Source organism: Canis lupus, chromosome 5, assembly GCF_011100685.1.
Source record: "Canis lupus familiaris isolate Mischka breed German Shepherd chromosome 5, alternate assembly UU_Cfam_GSD_1.0, whole genome shotgun sequence".
Taxonomy (NCBI): domain Eukaryota; kingdom Metazoa; phylum Chordata; class Mammalia; order Carnivora; family Canidae; genus Canis; species Canis lupus.
In genome coordinates this window covers 511009-531256 of record NC_049226.1, presented here as the reverse complement: position 1 = coordinate 531256, position 20248 = coordinate 511009, and the positions used below count along the sequence as shown (strand labels likewise).

Below are 20248 nucleotides of genomic sequence, written 5' to 3'. Positions count from 1 at the left end.
CAAACAAAACAAAACAAAACAAAAAACAAAACAAGCCCAATAAAAAATAAGAATATGAAAGGTCTTAGTATTTGGATTCAAGACTATTCAAATGTAGTGACACGTCTTTTTGACCAATTTCTGTGGCAGGCAGCCTCCTTTACGCGGAGAGAGTCCCACTTTGAACACAGAAACATCTCCATTTTTTGCCTAAGGCTTTCCCCCCCCCCATAACTTCAAAGTAAATGAAGAGAAAACAGATCTTAAAAAAGAATTGGAAAAATTCATAAGCATAGCTGGATATTTTAGCATCCTCCCTCAGTAATTGATAAAACAGACAAAAATTAATAACGATTTATTAACCAGTTTGACTTAATTAATATTTATAGAACACACTATACCCAACAGGAATAAAAATTACTTTAGAGGACACAATGGGATATCTTGTATGTTTACCCAATGCCAGGCCACAAAATAAGTATCAATAAATTTCAAAAAATTAAAATATTATAGAATATATTTTTGACTAAAATTTAATTACATATCAATGTTGAGATATCCAGAATATCTACAAATATGTGAAAATTATATAATCTGCATTGATTAAACCATAGATGAAATAATCATATTTACAAAGAAATTAGAAAATATTCTGAACCAAATGAAAATATAGTATATCAAAATTTGTGGGAAATCAGTAAAATCTTAAAAATAATTTAAAAGTTTTGTGGGGTTTTCTAAGCCTATATAGAAAATTTATGACTTTAAAAACTTATATTCGAAAAGGAAAAGGTGGGATCCCTGGGTGGCTCAGCAGTTTAGCGCCTGCCTTTGACCCAGGCCGTGATCCTGGAGTCCCAGGATCGAGTCCCTCATCGGGCTCCCTGCATGGAGCCTGCTTCTCCCTTTGCCTGTGTCTCTGCCTCTCTCTCTCTCTCTCTCTGTCTCATGAATAAATAAATAACATCTTTTAAAAAAAAGAGTTGCAAAAGATGTGTGTAGTGATGAAATGTCTACTGAAAAGGCTTAACATTAATAATATTAATTAATATTACCATTAATATTAATTAATATTACCATTAATATTAATTAACTAATATTACCATTAATATTAATTAATGATTAATTAATTACATTAAAATTATATATAATATATAATAAATATATATTATATGTAAGAAAATTAAAATATTAATTATATTAATGTTAATTAATAATTAATTATTAATGTTAATTAATAACACTAATTAATATTCTTACCATAAGGAGATAGAAAAACAAAAGCAAATTAAATCCAGAGTAGCAAAGAAACAGCAATCAGAAATCAATGAAATACAGGACAAAAAAGGAGAAAACTTACAAAGTCAAAAGTTAATTCTTTGAAAATGGAAAAGTCAATACTCAAATTAATATAAAAGTGCAAGTACCCTTGAATAGACAAAAATGGGAGTGAAAAAGATAAACCTGGATGACTAATATGTCCCTATTTCAGAGCTCACTATGAAGCTGTAGTCATCGAAGCAGTGTGGTAATGTTTTAAGGGTTTAAAAAGATACCAATGAATGTAACTGAGAGTCCAGAAATTTAAACACCTTTGGCTAATTGATTTTTAACAAAGGTGCAAGATCATTCAAGGAAGAAGAATAATCTCCTCAACAAATGGTGCTGGGAAAATTGGATAACCATACACAGAAAAGCAGGAAACTGGACTTCTACCTCACTCCATATATAAAAACTAACTTGAAATGGATCAAAGACAAACATGCAAGACCTCAAACTTGAACTAGTTAGAAGACATGGGGGGAAATCTTTGTGACCTAAGATTTGGCCATGGATTCACAGATTTAACATCAGATTCATGAGAATGAGATCCTAATAATACTTACTGTGACATGGATGGATCTTGTTAGAGACTACGTGTTTGTGATCTCCCAAATTTCAGGGTTGAAGCCTGAGCTCTCTTAGGAAGCTGTATTTGGAGAAGGAGCTACTAAGGAAGTAATTAAGGTTAAATGAAGTCATTTAACTCTATGGAGGGTGGGGCCTTGTCCGATAAGATTAGTGTCCTTATGTGAAGAGACACCAGAGAGCTCGTTCTCTATTGCACTGTTTTTCTATGAGCACATACTGAAGAAAAGTCACACGAAGATCCCAGAAGAGAATCTTTACCAGAAAACAACCATATTGGTACTTTTTTCTTGGATTTCTGGTTTCTAGAACTGTGAGAAAATAAATTTCTGTTGTTTAAGCCACCAGTCTGTGGTATTTTGTTGTGACAGCCTGAGCAGAGTAATAATACAAACCTTGAAACAACATACTAAGTTTAAAAAGCCAGACAAAAATGTCACATACTGTGTGACTCCCCATCCCCCCCCTTTTTTAAGATTTTATTTTTAAGTAATCTCTACACCCAATGTGGTGCTTGAGCTCACAACCTGGATATCAAGAGTCATATTTCCACTGACTGAGCCAGCCGGGTGCTCCTGTATGATTTCTTTTATATGAAATATCCAGAATAGGAAAGTCCTTAGAGTTAGAAAGTAGATTAGGTTGCTTGGGGGTTGAGGGAGGATGTGTGAATGATGTGTGAATGAAGAATGTGGTATGGTTACTCAATGGGTATGGGTGTTCTGGGGTTTTGAAGGTTTTGAAACCAGGGAGAGGTGCAGTTGTGCAACACTGAATACACTAAATGTCACTGAATTCTATACTTTAAAATGGTTAATTGATAATATGTGAATTTCACCTCTTTAAAAAAGTTAATTCTTTGAAAAGAATAATACATTTGATAGATTATTGGTAAGAATGATTTAGAAAAAAAAAAAAAAACGGAGAATACGGATTGTCAACATAAAGTTGGGATATCCCTACATGACCTTACAGATATAAAGTTGTAAGAAGGAATATAAGAAAAATGGTTTTATGCCAACTTTGCTAACTTACATTAGAAGAGCAAATTAATTGAAAAAATTCATTTTCAAAACAATTTTAGGAAGGAAAAAAGTGAAATACTCTATCTGGGGAAGAAATTAAAATTTCAATAAAATGTCTTCTCATAAACTAAATTTCAGGCTCAGATGATTTTATTGGTAAACTCTATTGAAAATTTAAGGAACACTGGGTGTTATTCTATATATTGGCAAATTGAACTCCAATAAAAATAAGTTTAAATAAATAAATAAAAATTTTAAAAAATGAGAAAAAAAAAAGAAAGAAAATTTAAGGAAGAGATAATATCAGTATTATAACAGCCCTGTCCAGAAACCAGGGAAGAGAATGGTTTTTAAGTCATTTTATGAGGCCAGCACAACTCTAAACCAAAAGTTGACAAATATTTTATAAGAGAAGAAAAATACAAATACCATTCTCGAGCATAGAAGCAAAAGTCCTCAAAAATTCGTCCTTAGGTTCCAGCAACACATAAGCAGGATACCGTGGTATGATGAAGTGGGATTACCCCAGGGGTGCCATCACTCTAATGAGAGCAGTTATCTTTCTCTTACATTTCTTTGGTAGGTTGATCATTAACATCCCTGATCCTACTTTTGCAGCCTTACAATCCGTTCCCTAGGAGGTGCCTGGAGTGTGCCTTTGAATACACACATCAGGTCATGTCCAGTCCCTGCCTAACACCCTCTAATGCACTTTATTGCACTTAGGGTAGCATCCAGAGCTTGGACACGGCCCATAGTCCCTACCTGATTTGACCTTGCACTATCTCTGGCCTCATTCTCAACTCTGTCTCCTCCCTAATCGGACTCCAACCATGCGTCTATTCTTCAAAAGCCAAGCATACAATTCTGGGACTTTGAGGATGTTGTTCTGTTTGGAACCCTCATCCTCCTGCTCCTCGCAGATATGGTCCATTCTTATCTTTTAGGTTTCAGTTAAAATATCACTTTCTCTGTAAAGAATGTTACCTGCCCAATAACTGTCTTCGCTTCTTGTTCGTTTCTCTTTATGGTGCTTGTCCCAAGGTGAAACTTACTTTTTTATATGTTTGTTCACTTGTTCCTAGACACTTCCCACCAGAATGTAAACTCAGTAAGGGTAGGAACTCAGTTATTTGGGGCCCATTTCCATCCCTGCCACTCAGCATAAAATAACACCTGGCATTTAAGGCATTTAATAAATATTTTTGAATAAGCAAATAAGTGAATGATCATATGGTCCCATAGGTAGGTGGAAGTTGAGTTGCGCCTTGCAGAATCAGTATAACTTGAATAGGTAAAGGACGCGGAAAAGAATGATCAGCCAAAGAAACAGCATCAACCAAGATAGTTAGCAACATGAAAGTTGGCAAGAAGGATTGAGGTGGGAGTCTGGAGGCTTCCCATGGACGGGTGGTTTGTAGAAGGGACATTTGAAGGAAAAGCAGCAGAAGTGTTTCAAGTAAGAGATGAAGGTATCTCCTTGCTATTATTAGAGAATCTCTATGTCCCACTACAGGTGGAAGAGGAGGGCTAACCCAAGCCTACCCATTCCTTCAGTGGGGCACATAATAGCTACTTGACCAATTACATTAATCTTCCCTCTGGTTCCGGTGATATGGGGATGTTACTGAGGCAGAGATAATCATAACCCTTTTTTTTCTATTTTTTTAATATTAAATTTTTTTTATTGGTGTTCAATTTGCCAACAGACCTGATGTATAATCACTGAAAAGACATGCAGTCCCTCCTTATGAGAGATTTACAATGTACTATATGTCTGTGCGGAGTATATATACATGTATCTATATACATATAATAAGCAATATATGTATAAATTACATGGCTCTACCGACTGAGCTAGCTGGCTATAGCTAGATTAAATACCGTGTGTTTCCTTCCATGCCAATGCACACAAACCCATACTTGGAAGTCGTATCCAGTCGTGGTCAAAGGGGAAGGCTCAGAGTGCCTGGATTCACCACCCACACTCATTGCTTGCAAGTTCGTGGCACCGTGCAAGTTATTTAACCAATCCTAGTCTCCGTTTTCCTAAAACTTTAAATGGAAGTACATGTAAGAACAGCAGGTACTAGGCAGCCCTGGGGGCGCAGCAGTTTAGTGCCGCCTTCAGCCCAGAGCCTGGCCCTGGAGACCCTGGATCGAGTCCCACGTCAGGCTCTCTGCATGGTGCCTGCTTCTCCCTCTGCCTGTGTCTCTGCCTTTCTCTCTCTCAGTGTGTCTCTAGAAATAAATAATTAATTAAAAAAAAAAGAATAGCAGGTACTTCACAAAATTATATGAGCTTTAAATTAGATAATAAAAATACTTAGCATATAATAAATACCTCAGTAACTTATTTATTATTGTTAAAGTTTTTTTTTTTTTTTTTGGTTAAGGGGAATGAATAATAGCTTACAAAGATTACTTTTTGCAGTAATTCTTAGTGGATTAGAGGTGGCAACAAATAGAAGCTGTAGCTTTTCCACAGGGGATGAGGATCTGACCCCAGGAGCTTGACTGGAGTTAGCGACTAGGCTCAAGGCTTGTATCTCACCTTCTTCTGGGTACCGTCTGTGTCCTTACAGCCTCCACTCCTTGGTAAGGTGGTGTTTTTTGGGCACTGGCAATATGGCTGTTTAGGGTGCAGCGCTGGGACAGTCTACGACCAGTGGTGGAGCAGGAAAGGAAAGAGGCAAACATGGGAATAGGATAACAGGTCCCGGGGCAACTTCCTCCCGGGGTGAGGAAGCAGCCAGACAAGCAGCCACAGGAGAAGGACATACGCAGGCACCATCACAGCTTCCTGGATATGGATACCTTCTGATGAAGACTTGGAGCCTCAGGGATGGCAGGGAGGCTGAGCAAGTTAGGCCGGGAGTAGGAGACTTCTGCAGAGAGAGATACAGCAGGGAAAACAGCAAGAAGAAAGATAGAAGGGAGGACTTCCTAGAGGCTCTGGAAGACCTTGTGTCGAGGAGGACTCCTGGGTGCTCTGGTATCCACCAAGCTTGGGCAGATACGCCTCTGTTATACCACATTATAACCTCCGTTATACCCATTTCCTCCTGGGATCCGCGAATTCCCAGCCCAGCACAAGCTGGGCCCTCAGACAGTGCAGAGCTGGATGTGCAGACCGGGGCTGCGGCAAGACACGGTTCCTTATTTATTGTCTCTAAAAGGCCCAGAGAGGGAGCATCTATCAAGCCTCAGCCCAGGAGTCTATTTGACTATTACAGAGATTGACCCAAGCACGATTGCCATATTCATCGAGGGTGGCTGTTGCGGAAAGAGGTTGGTGATTTAATAAGTCAGGTGGCTCTATGAGCTCATCACCAGGGACACAAACAGGACCCTGTGCCTTCCTCAGAGTCCAAAGTCAGAGCCATAGGCCTGAGGAAGCCTTTTTCTCTCTCCATGTGGGATTGTCATTAGAGAGACTTTTGAGGAAACATCTGTGGTAGGGCCCCCATATCCCTGAGCCTCAAAACTTTCCTTATACACCCAGTTTAGGATTTTAGAATTTTTGAACCTAAGTTCAAACCGAAGCTGTTTCATTTTTAGGGTCATATTGCCCAGATTCAATTTAGGGTCTGCCTCTCTCTATTAGCTGTGTACTTTGAACTGTCAAAAAAATGAACTTTGCACGCTGAATGTAAAGCAAAGTAGAAAGGCAAACTTATTAGAAGGCTTCTGACCTGTGAGCCAGGAAACTCAAGGCTATTGGAACAATGAATTTCCAGTTGTTCACAGGCAAGGATTTTTATAGGGTAAATGTGGAAATTATTTGGCTTTTTCAGCTGATTAGTTGCCTGGTGGTCTTCTTTCTTGTATGAGTAAATGTCATGGAGTAGAGGGAACAAGAAAGTCTGAAAGGGCATGAACACACTTGGTTTTGGGGGATTGGCTGATGTCCTCTAAGAAAGGCTATAAATTCCTGTAAGGTTAGGTTAAGGTTAAGGTGCATCTGTGTTGACTATTTCTGTTTGGCTCCTGATGTAGGTGACTCTATTTTAGTTTTGTTTTACATTCCCTCACGATTGATTAAGTCCCCATTACAGGGTGCTGATCACCCAATATATTGCTAGGTGTTTTTTCTGCATAGACATTGCCTTTTGATTACTTATTTTGTTTATTTTTCTTCACCATTCCATAATTGGACATCTTTCTTCAAGGTGAGAGAAGATTTTGGGGCCAGTACCAATCAAAAGGCCACAGTTAAACAACTCTTAGATTGGGTCAAAATAGAAAGTATAGGCAGGGAGTCTGTGTAAAGGATATAGGTGTTGGATATCATTTGGAAGCATTGGACAAACATCAGTGTATCAGGTTAGTTGTTTTTACAAAGGCTGGATAGACAATATCTGAGTACTTAGAAACACAACACAAAATACAGAGACAAATAGGATAGAAAGATTAAATTGCGATATAAATCTGAACCATGAGCCCAGCCCACCAGTTACCAGCTGAATAAATGATAATTTCACAATGAGTCAAATTAGTCTCATAACCAATGGGCTTGCTCTCAGATTTTGTGTGTCTGAGTTTCAACATCCACAAAATGTCAATCCAATGCAGAAAGTGGCCTTGGCTATGGCACAGGTACCTCCTTGCTCAGCTAAAAGATAGTTGAAGACTATTCAACGATCAAGAACAACTTTTATGAGTGTAGAGATTTTAGAGGGGCACCTATTGCTTTAGCAGTGCATTCTGCAATTTCTCTAAGGGCTGAGGAGAGGTTTCTGATCATAGACTCTTTTGCATTTATTCCTACCCAGGAGATTTACGAAAGGGAGCAAATTTTGAATCATGAATGTCTCCTAATAATCCCTCTTCAACTCTGGTTTAGGACTGGAGAGATGACAGCCATGAAGGCCAGTAAGTTTTAAGGGTATATGAGACTGCACAGGGGTTTTTGTTGTCGTCGTTGAGTTTCTGGTTATCTTTGCCTTGTGTCTCTTTCCTTGTAGGAGCTTGGATGAGAGGTTTCCAGTTTGGGACTGTTAATCAGAGATAAGGAAATGAACCCCCAGGTTAAGGTGTCTATGATAGAGAGAGGGATAAGGTCACTCTGGAGAAACTGAGGCATTGAAAATCAGGGATAAATTTGTGATGGTCAAGACTTTATCAGCATCATGACAAATCCAACACTGACTTAGAGATTGGGTTACTACCCTCCCCCCACACTTTGCAATGACCTGACATATGTGAACAATGGCATTACCTTTCCAGGTAAGGCAACGGTGAACAAAATCACCATAAAAATCTTTGTGGTACAAATACTAAGACAAAGCTGGTCAAAGAAGGAAGGAGGGATGGAAAGAAATGTTCTTGATCCAACATCTTGGGGGGCAGGAAGGGATGCAGTCTATCGATGTCAGCTACACCTTTTCCTTGTAAATTCCTCAGAATTTGATTTTGAGGTCTCCAGCCTTTGCACAGGACCAGATATCAGGTGGAGCCTACTTCCACTGTGAGATATGCAGCCAAACTTCAACACACGTAACTCGGTAGCTTGGTAGATTGTCATTAGTCAGGAGTACTTGGTAAAGTCCTTTCCATGAATGTCAGTTTTGCAGATAAACCTTATTTATCTGTCTAAATAACAAAAGACTTTAAAATGCCCAAGTGTTGAAGATCTGATGCAAGTTCATTATAATGGAATTGTCAAGGAACTTTAGTTATTTCTGTGGCACACAACATTTTAAGAATATTGGAATTATGACTGATAACATTATACCAGGGTGTATCAGATCTAGAAATTTCACACAATTTCTAGAACATTAACATTAATAACAGGCATCCATATAAATATAAGCTAACGGGGTTAAACATTACTTTTTATTGGATTATGCTTCACACGTAATTTAACATATCAAATATATCTGAGAATTTAACATTTTACCAGATGAGAAAAGTCTTGAGGTTTTACAGGAGCCCTCTGGGAAATCTCAAAGTTACTTTAGATCAAAAGGACTTCATTTTAGAATTTGATTTTAGAAACGTTGTCGGAAAGTCAGAAAGTTGGAATATTAAGTAAAGGCACAAATCATTATGAAATAATATCTATGTATTTTTTTAACCAAAATGACCATAAAAGATGTTAAGCCAAATACAAAGGATTATGGATTTGTGAACAAAATTTAGCTTTCCTAATATTGAGAAATTGTTTTTTTTAAGTAATCAAGGACCTGATACAGTCAATAAGAAGTACAGTCCATTCTTTTCATAAAACATAAAATCTTTGCTGTTTAGACAGATTGAAAAGTAAAGGAAGTTTCATAATCCATTACCAAAAGCGATCCAAAGAAAACTTTGTCCCTTTAACAGAGAGAAAACCAAATTCTAATTTTGTACCACGTACCTTTGATATTGAAATTCAATTTAAAAAGCTTAAATAAGAGATGCCTGGGTGGCTCAGCAGTTGAGCATCTGCCTTTGGCCCAGGGCGTGATCCAGGGGCCTGGGATCAAGTTCCACGTGGGGATCCCTGCATGGAGCCTACTTCTCCCTCAGCCTGTGTCTCTGCCTCTCTCTGTGTCTCTAATGAATTAATAAATAAAATATTTTAAAAAATAACTTAAATAAATCCATTCCAATCTTAGCCAATTTGAACACACATAAAATTCCTTTCCAATGATTTCTTTTCCACAAATCTTCTGTAACCTTTCTATAAGCATTCAGATTTTGTCATATATTTGACCTCATTCTGGAACAACCAATCATTTTACCTTTCTTGTTTACTTCCTATACACAGTTGTTTCTCTTCACCCTTATTATTTCTAGGCAGTTTCAATTATGTGTGTTATAATTCTTAACTCTTAGAATCTGTAATTTCTAATGAAAACTAAAAAGCAAATAATTTTGGACTGTCGGTAACACTAGCAGTCTGCGGATTGGCAAAATGTAAATAAATTTTATCATTTTTCGAAGTACATTCTTCAGCATAGCAAATTTTTCTGTGTGGCAGAAACCATGTTTACTAACAGACCCAAATACATTTAGTTCATTAAAATACTCATGAGATCATAAACTGCTCACCGCCATTTCTAATTGTCTTTCTTGCTGTCAGATTTTGTAGCAGAGATGACACGAGCTTACTTAACTGCTTGTAACCCTCAGTAGAATAGAATTGCTATGTTTAATGCTGATAACTCTAAAGACCAGCCTGCTTTAATTAAGCCAACAAACTTAACCTAGCTTTTATTTATCAAAGGTTATCCTAAATCACATGAACTTAAAAATCATTTAGGTTAGATTTTTAAGTTTTTCTGAGAGTAAACAATTTATATAGTGCTTGTTTGTCTTTAAGCCAACCACTGAACTCTACTTCAGTTAACCAATATTGCACTGTATGTTAACTAAAATTAAAAATAAATAAAAATTTTAAAAAGAAAGAAAACAAATTAATTTTCAAAATACCACTGGAGGTAGAACCATACCACACATCTAAAACAGACAAAAAATTAAAAAAAAAAAAACAGACATAAACCTACAGACAGAAGCAGAAATCTTTTAGCTCTCATTTTAAAATGTTAGCCATGAGACAAGCATGATAATGCAAAGTTCACAACTTTATAAAGGAACAGTTGGATCCAAACAGTGTTTCTGGCAGATGGAGTAAGTTAAGGTTATCTGCTCAGACTTTCTAATATTTGCGGAGACGAATTTAAAATTTTTTCACAGACAGTAATCTTCCAAGTAAATCTCTGATTCTTTTTTTTATTTCTGAGTTTCTCACTGAGGTTTGCAGTTCAAAGAGATGGCCTCCATAATGTTCGTGGAGAAGACAGGCTAGAGTGTTTACTAAGGTGCTGAGAAAAGAATGTAAATTCCTCCAAGAAAGATTTTTGTTTCCTAAATACAGAATTTTGCAATATCTATGACCCTTTTGAGAGGAACAGGGGAGTTGGGGATTGGTTGACAGGAGAGGAAGGCCTTGGATTACTTCTAGAGCTGCATTTTCTGTTCTTGGAAAAATTCAATCTATAAGACAAGGACAATTGTTTGTAATTCCTCAAAGCATTGGGTTGCAACCTAGATGACATCATAGGTTGTTGGCACATCCATCCAACTACGCCATCTTTAAGTTGCTTCTTTAGATTGGGGGAAAATCTTCAACTAAGATGGAAACCAAAATTCCTCTTTTAGATTTAAAGCTCTTCATCTTTGGAATATTTTAGTTAATCCTCCCACTTCTGAAAGACTTCAGAAACTTCTTTCTTTCCCTTTGTGTACAGAATTTCATCTTAGCTTAGGTGAGGAGGCCTTTAAAAAGTTCCTATAGGCTCTGAATATCAGCTTTCAGTTGGATCAACTCCTGACCATTGAGCTACCTAAAAACGAACAAACAAAATAATCATTTTTAATATCTTGTCAGGTGTTAGCCAGAACAAACAGCAACTATTCTTGGCTGTATTGAACAATTCCATGGACCCAAGAGACATTCCCCCAAAGGGAACAAAAATATATTACCCTCTGAAGATTCAGAGCCACTCTTGAAGATAATCTGGGTACCAGAGACAGAGATCTTACCAGAAACTGGTAAGAATTCTCAACTTTCACTGGTTTCTACCAGTTTTAGCAAGATCCCATCTGTACTTTCTGAGAAAGTGGGATCTAAAGTAGAAAATATAGCATTGTACCTACCCAAATTTGGCAAACTTTCCATTAATTTTAATTGTAGTTTCCCCTTGGTTTTTAAAGGAAGTAACTGGTAGCATTTCATAGGAAGATCTGTGAGACTATTGTCAAGCCTGGGAGGGACCCATACGGGGGTCCCTTCAAAGGTAGATCTGGGAGTGTTGGTTAGGCCACTAGCCTGGCAAACTTCTTGTTCATGTTCTTTTATATTCTCTTCAGAATGGAAGACAATCCGGGGATTAGTATAATGTTAATACTCAGGTAAGGAGGAGAGAGGGGAGTCATAGGGGTCATGTCAGTCTTTTAGCTTTTGATTTTAGGTACCACTTGCATCTTTAATTTTTCGTTAGTCATTAGTCTTTGGCAGAGAACATTTCAATAAGCCATTTTGGAATTTTGAAGCCTTTTAGAAGCTTCTGCATGCCAATTAAAATGGTTATCCCATTGTACTTGTTTGATTTGGAAATCCTTACATTGCATTTATTATTTTTTTTATTGGTGTTCAACTTGCCAACATATAGCATAACACCCAGTGCTCATCCCATCAAGTGTCCCCCTCAGAGCCCATCACCCAGTCACCCGCACCCCCCACCCACCTCCCCTTCCACCACCCCTAGTTCGTTTCCCAGAGTTAGGGGTCTCTCATGTTCTGTCTCGCTTTCTGATATTTCCCACTCATTTTTTCTCCTTTCCCCTTTATTCCCTTTCACTATTTTTTATATTCCCCAGATGAATGAGACCATATTGCGTTTATTAAATAAACAATCTTGTCTAAATGGAACATTCCCCAAATGGCCATTATAATCCTAGGTTGTCTTTGTAAGATTTTGCTATTTTTGCAGATATCTACAGCTTCTGGAATCATAGGTTTTAGATATAAAATAAGCAGTGGGTCAGGAGGTGGCATGTTTAATTATTTAAAACATGAGGATCCCATTTCTTTAGCTAAGACTTGGTTTCTCAGAGCCAAATTAATACCTCAGAGGGATGTCTCACTGAGTTGGAGATTGTGTGGTGTTTTGCAGTGCACCTTGTGGTGTGGAAATTTTCTTGAAGTCAGAGGATAACCCAGTGTCAGTGTAACCCGTGACCAACTTATCTTAGCATGAGAGTCTTAGACTTAGGTCATTAATGCTCTAATAGCTTTTCAGTGCTTAACTTGTGCTTACAAATTTTGCAGCTTTGGCTTCCAAGATTCCCCATAATAATAGATCTATTATTTATTGACCTCATGTGCTCATTAACAAAACCAACAGGAACTGAGGAAACAGAACTATGGACACCAGCAATTATCAAAGAGATGATACTGTGGACTGGCCTAGGGAGGCCCTTGTGTGCACCACCAGCATTTCCCAAAGTAGTTAATTTTGGATTCTTTTTTTAAAAAAGATTTTGTTTATTCATGAGAGACACACAGAGAGAGGCAGAGACACAGGCAGAGGGGGAAGCAGATTCCTTGCAGGGAACCCGACGTGGGACTCGATCCTGGGACCCCAGGATCACGCCCTGAGCTGAAGGCAGACGCTCAACCGCTGAGCCACCCAGGTGTCCCAATTTTGGATTCTTTCATTCTAGTTTACTATGCAGAAAAACCAACTTGCCAAGATCAAAAGATCCCCAAGATGGCTGTTGTTTTCCAAACTCTGTTTTTGTAAGACTGTGCCATCTAGACAAAAAGAGATATGAATGAGGGTTCTGGAGGGAATTGCAGCCTCTTCAGGTTTGCTGGGCCTCATGACAGTACGATGCACCAGACATAAACGAACTTGCAATAAAACTAGGAGGAGTGTAAGTTCAAGGAAGTGGAGACTGGAGTCTGAGAGTGTTTACCTCTGGTGACTCCCCGTACTCTGTGGGGATGGAGAACTTAAAGGGCTTGGTGGGTACAGCACCCATGCCTGGCACCCAGAGGAAAGTCACCATGGACGCATAAATGTTTTGCAAGGTTTTTGAACTGCAGGCTGGGAAGTTCAGGGGCATGGGGGCCAGGAGTTCTAAGTTTCTTACAGACTAAGGGGTTTTTATGTAGTAAATGCAGAAGTTATCGGCTAACTTCTCAGCTATTTGGTTGCCTAATGGTCTTTTTTTTTTTTTTTAAGATTTTTATTTGTTCATGAGAGACACAGAGAGAGGCAGAGACAGAGGGAGAAGCAGACTCCTCACAGGGAGCCCGATGTGGGACTAAATCCCTGGACCCGGGATCACGCCCTGAGCTGAAGGCAGATGGTCCACCCAGGCGTCCCTGGTGGTCTTTCTTATTTGGATCAAGAAAGCTGAGTCAGGGGGACAAGGCAGTCCAGAGAAGGCATGGACAGACTTGGCATTTGGGGTTGATTGGCATCCTGGGTGATTTCTGAGAAGAGCTGTGAAATCCTGTAGATTAGGTTAAGTTTCCTTTATGCTCCTACACTGACCTTTTTTATTTTATTCTTCACATAAGTGACCCCACTCTAGTTTGGTTCTTCAGAGCCAATTATTCTTTTTTGTTACTTTAGCGTCCTAATTCCTCTCTACAATGAGGAGTTTGTGAGAGGGTTTAAAAGTGGAGATCTTATCTATCATCTATCTTTCTATTCATCATCTGTCTATGAATATATATTAAATATATATATAAATAATCATAGAGAGATATACAGATATATATGTAAAGTACTTACACAGTGCCCTGCACATAAAACACTCAATAAACTAAATATTATTTCTATGCCATAGACACTTGAGAAAAGAAGGATTAACACTAAGCTCCACCACCTCTGACAACCTGTGCTTTCATCCTTTTGTGAAAGGCAGGATTTGGGCAGGGCTGTCTGACTGTTTTCATATTTCCAGTGTAAATGTAATAGAGCACATTTGGTACCCTGGTGTCTAAAATGAAAGCAAGATGTTTTCCAAATATAACAATTGCTCCAGTGGCCTTGAGAATTAGATTCTGGATTTCTCAAAACCTCCCACTTAAGGAAATGCTTACTTTGGATGATCCCATATTGAGGCTCAAGTTACTATTTGGTCACAAGGGACCCAGGATCTTGAAAATATTGAACCAGCTTCCTGCTACTCTCAGGGGAATTTTGAATGGAGAATATCTGATCCTTTGATAATTGGAAGTTCGCTTTCAGACAATCAATTTAAAAAGTCATAAAGCTCAAAAATTCAGTAAATTAATTGTGATACATAATTTAAAAACTAATGTTTAAGAGATAGTTCCCTTTTAACCTTGCAAGAATTTTGAGGCAATTATATACATCGATGGAAAAATTGTATTTGTAAAATGAGACAGCAAGCTGAATACATCTACATTGCATTAGCTGAGAAAGTTTCCTGAAGTTATCATGAAACTTGTATATTAAGTGCAACAAACAGAAAGCACAGATGAGGCTGTGCAGGAAAGGCGGAGTCTGGTGAGCAGTGGGATAGTGAGGGTTGGTCTTTATTTGAGATATTTGCCTCCCTCCACTTTGTGCTCACACACACACACACACACACACACACACACACGCACACACTGATGACCCTCTGAGGCTCACCCTACTGGCCGTGTAGATGTTCCTATCTTCCTGTCATCCACTGAGTTCTGGTCTCTCCTTTCCGTTCATGACAAATGTCCATACCCCCTCACATTCCCTGCCTCTACCCCTAACCCTGTCGTCATTTTTGGACACCTTACCACATGCATTTTTTTCCAAACCAAAGCCTCTCAGGTTGTGACTTCTTTAGTGATTGTCTTCTTCATGGCAGATACCACCTATGCAGTCATACCCTGGACCTCTTGCCATCTTCAAGAAAAATATGGAAATAAATTCAAATTGCTCACTCTGACCTTAGGCTCTTATCTCTCAACACATCCTACTTATGTGCTTATGTACCCTGACCGAGTTCATTCCTCACCCTTATAAAGATCTATATCATCTACTCCACTACTCTATCCATGCAGGACCTTTTGTCTGTCTTTCTATTTCCTATCTTAAATCCATGGGCCACTGTTATAATTATATCCTTAAATATAAGTTAATTTCTTTCACTTTTCTAGACATATTTTCTTAAACTCTAACTTTGAAAAGAATCAATCATCTGCTTTTTTTCCCCCTCTCCAACACAGGTATAATGGAGCTTTGCTAAAAAAAAGGTAATATCATAAGATTGACTATATCACTTTATACTCATGATCTCCTTTCTCAGTATGAGTAAGAGAACTACCATGTTTCTCAAATGAACTCAGTCTACCATTCCCTTTATCAACTTTTAATATATTCTACATTTTACATGGATTCTTAGAATGCTCCTCACTCCCAGAGTTAGATTATTGCCTGTCTTCCCCTATTAGAAAATAGAAAAAGTCAGATGGGAGCTCAAAGTCCACTTCCCCCCAAAAAACTACATGTTTTTTTTTTTAACATTTCACTTATTATCTTCTCCCTCCTAATAAAGCAGAGGAAATAACTTTTCTCCTCTTTTAGAAATAAGCTAGTATTTATGAAGGTTGTTCTATGCATCAGCCACTGCACACTTGCTATAATAATATATAATATAATTATAATTTATATAATTTATTATATAATTATAATTTTGTAATAATTACAAAAAAAATCTATGAGAAAGTCATTGTTATTATTCCCTTTTCTTCCATATGAGGAAACTGAGTCATGATAGGCTAAACTTTCCCACGTATTAAATAGTGAAGATGGCATTAGACACTAGAAAATCTGGCACCAGAGCCCATAGTGTTAACATCAGATGATATTATCAGTCTCTGTCCAAGTGTTTTCGATCTAATCTTGCTTCACTTTTCCAAGGATTTTGCTTCTCTAGTGATCCCTAATTCTCACAAATTCTTTTTCCTTTTTCTTGGGTCATTCCTATCAGTGTTCGAACTGATCAAGTAGATTCCATCTGAAAGCAAACGAACCAACAACAGAATCAAAATCCCTTGACTTCCATTCCCTAATTGAGCTGTTCTATATAGCCAACCAATCACTTTCATGTACTTCACCAAAATGCTAAACCCCCATTAAAATGTGATGCAATAAATTCAAAGAAATATGAGACAATGAAATCAAAGAATGCACACCCATAGGCAGTGTGATATTTTAACAGATTTCTAGAAGACAGAAAATACTTGGAAGCATATTTATGGATAGTGATGTGGAAAAGTCACCGTGTCATGTAAACACAGAGAAAAATGAGATGGAGAGCCAGTCAGCCTGACACCTCTGGAGAATCTCTAGACCTGGAGTCAACAGAAGTGGCATATGATGGGAGTCAAGGAGAAAATATAAGGATTATATGAAGGTGTGCATCCCCAACAGTTGACCTCTATCATTTACCCTTTCCCCTTGGATGTAGCATATATTTCAATACTAGGCAGAAGGACCAGAAAGCTATTTTTCTAAATAATTGTACCAATCATGTTGATAAAATTAGGGCAGCTAATGGTCACCACATAACCTGAATTTCTAGAACCAACCTTGCTGATTTTCTCTTGGTTCCTGCCCCAGAAATTTAGGCGATGTTGTTCCCTATGCTTGGGAACTCTTCCTTTGATTCCTTCCTAACTTCTCACTAGTCATCCTTCAGAAATAAGCTTAAATATCATTTCCTAGAAAAAGAAATTTTGTTCTTCTCTGCTTAAATTATTTCTCAGACCACTGCTGTTTATTTACTTTGCAATATACTTATCATGATATGTGGCCAATTTTTAAAATTGAGTTGTTTATGTCCATCTCCTTCACTAGACTCAAGCCCCCATGAAAGCAGATCCATGTCTGTTTTATTTCTCCACGTGGTCCCAGCACCTGGAATGGTGCCTGAATATATAAGTAAAGGTAAAAGTAGAAAAGAGGAAATCGAGTTTCTCTAGGGAAGAGAAGAGGAGAAGACATAGAGATAAATAGATGATAGGTATATGATATAGATGATAGATGATAGATAGATGCTCCTTTTTATGCACATTGAGTCCCACACATTATTTTTTTAATTTTTATTTATTTATGATAGTCACACACAGAGAGAGAGAGAGAGAGAGAGAGAGAGGCAGAGACACAGGCAGAGGGAGAAGCAGGTTCCATGCACCGGGAGCCTGACGTGGGATTCGATCCCGGGTCTCCAGGATCGCGCCCTGGGCCAAAGACAGGCGCTAAACAGCTGCGCCACCCACGGATCCCGAGTCCCACACATTATTAATCACCACCTGGTCAATGGTCTTGATTTTCACATCCGATTAATACCCCTTCTGTTGAGAAAGTCCAAGGATTAGAGAGCAGAGAAGTTCATTCCATATGCATGGGGTTAGTAATAAAGAAATCAGAGGGAAGGGGAAAATATAGTCAAAGATGTTTGGTTTTATTACAGAAGGATATGAAAACACTGCAGATAAGCTAGGAAGAGCTAGGATCCCGGTACCAAAATAAGCCCTCAGGTGACCAGGAACAAGGTAGGGTAAGGTAAGATCTATAAACTTGAACAAGGGATCAAGGAAAAAGCCAAGTCAGCAATAATATTAATTTATCCAATTAGCCAATATTTATTTTTCAGCCAAGCATATTCTAAACAAAGTCAAGAACTAATTTATGCACAGTTGCTAGCTCATGACCTCATCCTTCTTAGATCCCCTGATGGGAAAAACTGTAATTCCAAAGTCCAGGACAGGATGGACAGACCAGGAAGTGATGAACTGTTTACACTATGGCCCAGAGGGCCTTGGGCAGAGGGTCAGACAGTTCTTTGCTCTGTCTACTTTTCAGCACTAGAAGTTGCGATCTCCCCGTGGCAGAGATTTAATTTAATGGAATATCCTGGTTTCCTCTAGTTTTTCTAGTCTACTTATTAGTTGGATTGGGGCACTTTGGCCAATGGGTTCTGGCTATAAACTTCATTTTGAAGCTGAGGCAGTTAACGGTTGGTGTGCCAACTTCATTCATCCTCTCCCTTTTTTGTGGCTACAGACCACATTTTGAGAAGAAAGAGACACAAGCCAAAACAGCCTGGATGCCTGAGCAATGTCATGGAGAAGAAAAGAGCTTCCCTGGAGAAGAGAACTCAAGACACATCACAATTTGTATAAGCCAAAAATATACATTCTTACGTTAAGCTGTTGAGATTTTGTGGTTTTCCAGTGGTAGTAGTCATTCTGACTCATATACCCTATTAAGAAACGTCCTAAAGCATATCTCTCACTGCCTCAGCCTCATACTGATATTCACTGCTTAAATTTTTTTTTCTGACGATGGTTGGAAAACCTTGAGCCCAAACATAATGTGAAGAAGCAAAACCTTTATCTGTCTTATTTGGTAGCAAAGGCTGAGGAAGCCTCGCCAGGCTGGACTAAAAGACTGTTCCTTGGTTCTCAAGTTGCTTGCAGGCAGCTCCTTAGGTAAGATCAGATACTCCTAAAGACATGGAAGACCACGTCTGAGCCTCATAGGAACCAGTTCACTTCATTCCATTCATTTACATTGAGTGTGGTGGGGCATCGGGTTAGCCTTGGTCTCCCCACTCTCCTGTTCCAGTTTGGATGTGATGAGGCGGTAACCAACGCAGAGAGAGGATGGAAGTCACTGGTGCATGTGAAAATAGACAAGGCATAGACAGCTCTTGAGTACTTCACTTTCTCTCTTTCCTCCACAAACCTTAATTTCTTACCCATGTTATCATTCCACCCAACTCCTTCCTATGCCGTAAATCACCATTTTCACCAAGGTCCAGTCCTTGCCTACACACACTCTAGCCATGGGGATCACATCTGTCCTGTGTCCTACACGGTACACTGAGCACAAGGCTCAATAACTATTTGTCCAGTGAATGGGTTACGTCGTCAAAATGTCCTCAACGTGGCGTATTGCACTGCACCGTCCTTCCTCCTCCATCTTGCAGCTGTGCTTGCCTGTAGACATCCCTGGACTCACTCACGGTTGCTCGTCTGTCCTTGCACGCCCATGCATCTGTATGCTGCTCGGTCAGTTTCACATTTGCATTCCTAGTGCATCAACACTGTGCCTGCCACTGACAGGGAGTAGAGGCTTAATAAGTAATTTTTGAGTAACTTAGTTATAAACCGATAGGCAGCCAGTGACAGCTGCCTCTTGAAAAAGTTATATTGACAGTTTTCCCGGGCCAGAGGCTTTCTGTTCTCTGCACTCCTCCTTCCCCCATCCTTCAGTCCCTCACTTTAGCTGGGCTTCTCTCCTGTCTAAGGTAGATTGTTATCTTTGACTGAAGTGGAGTTACTACTTTTTTGCTCTACCTTATTGCAACATTCCAGCCCGCCCTACTTGCCCTGCAGTGATCTTGGCCTTCTGGCTCCCAAATGCCATTCCAGACCTTGGCCATCTACACTGTCTAAATGTGGAGTTTCAGGCTATCTCCCAGTGAGGTGTTTACCACATTACTTTTGCCTGATTTTGGACTGGAAATTTCATCTTGACCTTACAGTCATGGGCACAGCTTATTTATTGCCCACCTGCCAGGTGGCTCACCCACCCCCTAGCTTAAAACTTCTAACTCTGACGTGGATAGACCTGGAGGGTATTATGCTGAGTGAAATAAGTCAATCAGAGAAGGACAAACATTTTATGGTCTTATTCATTTAGGGAATATAAAAAATAGTGAAAGGGAATAAAGGGGAAAGGAGGAAAAATGAGTGGGAAATATCAGAGAGGGAGACAGAACATGAGAGACTCCTGACTCTAGGTAATGAACTAGGG

The 20248-nt window shown here is 38.8% G+C and overlaps 1 long non-coding RNA gene across 17 annotated transcripts in view; it reads left to right on the top strand.

Annotated features, from left to right (window-relative positions):
• Nucleotides 1-18635, top strand: part of LOC102156249 — a 53709-nt gene extending 35074 nt beyond the window's left edge. For 9 of the 17 annotated variants that reach the window (XR_005358996.1, XR_005358992.1, XR_005358993.1 and 6 more), the window contains 6 exons: nucleotides 6092-6203; nucleotides 7688-7787; nucleotides 15649-15675; nucleotides 16644-16838; nucleotides 17898-17989; nucleotides 18491-18635. This is a non-coding gene — a long non-coding RNA (uncharacterized LOC102156249). The remainder of the gene's footprint in view (nucleotides 1-6091; nucleotides 6204-7687; nucleotides 7788-15648; nucleotides 15676-16643; nucleotides 16839-17897; nucleotides 17990-18490) is intronic. The other 8 variants (XR_005358986.1, XR_005358983.1, XR_005358990.1 and 5 more) reach the window with 4 other exon arrangements.
• The last annotated feature ends 1613 nt before the right edge of the window (nucleotides 18636-20248 follow it).